Source organism: Limulus polyphemus, unplaced genomic scaffold, assembly GCF_000517525.1.
Source record: "Limulus polyphemus unplaced genomic scaffold, Limulus_polyphemus-2.1.2 Scaffold936, whole genome shotgun sequence".
NCBI classification, from domain to species: domain Eukaryota; kingdom Metazoa; phylum Arthropoda; class Merostomata; order Xiphosura; family Limulidae; genus Limulus; species Limulus polyphemus.
In genome coordinates, this window is record NW_013666546.1 from 194590 (window position 1) to 195125 (window position 536).

Consider the following 536-nt stretch of genomic DNA (forward strand, 5'->3'; position numbering starts at 1 on the left):
AAGAATTTACGGGAAAATTAACTAACGAACGGAGACGTAACAATATGATATCCGTAACATTCTCAAAAGTTTAGGAACCAAATTGAGCCATATAATAAAGAGAGTTATGCTATAGTGTGTAAACAAATTAGTTTTTAATAAGTTAATGCGTAACCAGTGTGTATGTGTGATTTTGTGAGTTTTTCTGTTAGTGTTAGCCAGTTAGTTATTTTACATTTGTGAATGTTCAGCTTGTGGAGAAAATGAACTATATCAGAAGATAATTTTACAGAATCGATTATAGTAGAAACACGATCCAAGAAATCTTACAATGCCTTAGTCACTAGTGCTAGAATTATTTCTAATAAGTCTTGATATATATATATCTTTTCCTAGTGGTATAATAGCTTATCTCCTTCTTGTTGAACCTTTGGTACTGTAATTGTCGTGTTGTTCAAAGTATTTTCTGGTCATAGACTGTGAAACTGCTCGAAGCGACTCTAACCACACATACACATGCTTTCTTTCACAGTGTCGATTAACCATGCACCTGGTCA